The following is a 1061-nucleotide window of genomic DNA, read 5'->3' as shown; positions in this document are numbered from 1 at the left end:
TGCTGTTTCATCTCCAGAAGGTGATACTTAACAGGGATGGTTTTCTTCTTCAACAGCCCCACAATCCTCAGAAGTGGACTATAGAGGCTCCTGGTGTGGTATCAGGTGTCTCCTTTATGACGTAGTACCGGAAATATGCAAACAATTAATTATTGTCCTTTAGCGGTGGCAGATTTTGGCCAAACACCTTCTCTACTGATGGAATGATACTCTGCAGTCTGCCCTTGTCCTTGGCAGTGGCAGCAGTGCACCAGATGGTGATGGAAGAGGCAGGTTAAATTTCTTCAGCTTCCGCAGAAAGTACATTCTGTGTCTGTGTGTCTCTATCCTGTTTATTTCAAACCAGTCTGTCCCCTGTAGGACCGGGTCTTCTTCAGCCTTGCCTGTCTTATCTTTGTGTACCTGCTGTGCCTGATGGCTGTGGACAAGGACACACCTTTGGAGCAGGAAATGCACACCATCTTCTTCACCTGTCTTTACCTGAGCTACTCGTACCTGGGCAGCTCGTACCTACCCACTCAAACATTTTCTGCTGGAGGCCAGCCACAATGTATCCTGGGAGTCCAGCCGCAATGCATCCTGGGAGTCCAACCACGATGCATTCTGGGAGAGAGCGCTGCATCAGATCAACAGGCTGAGCGCTTGCATGTTGAGGATCAACGCGGAGCCACACTTCTTCACCAAGGTGCTCCAGGATCTGAAAAAAGAGGGACGAGAGAAGGAGATGCAAGAGAGGGGAGGGAGGAAGTGGGACAGAAAGAGAGGGAGAAAGTGGGATAAAAAGAGAGGTTGAAAGTGGGAGAAAAGGAGGAGGAGAAGGAGAAAGCTGGTGATAAAGAGAGGGAGAAAGTGGGAGAGAAAGAAGGGAAGATAGAGAGGGAACAAGATGAAACGAAAGAGAAACATGACAGAGGGAAAAAGGAAGAGAAATGAGAACAACGGAGGAAACAGCAACAGTGAAGAAAAGAGGAGACCACAGTATTTACACCTCTACGTTTTTGTTTAAAAATAAATATCTTCTACGTTTTCCCCTCTCATTCCCCCTGCTCTGGTTTTCCCCC

This window comes from Etheostoma spectabile, chromosome 12 (assembly GCF_008692095.1).
Source record: "Etheostoma spectabile isolate EspeVRDwgs_2016 chromosome 12, UIUC_Espe_1.0, whole genome shotgun sequence".
Classification (NCBI taxonomy): domain Eukaryota; kingdom Metazoa; phylum Chordata; class Actinopteri; order Perciformes; family Percidae; genus Etheostoma; species Etheostoma spectabile.
This window is presented reverse-complemented; position numbering follows the sequence as displayed.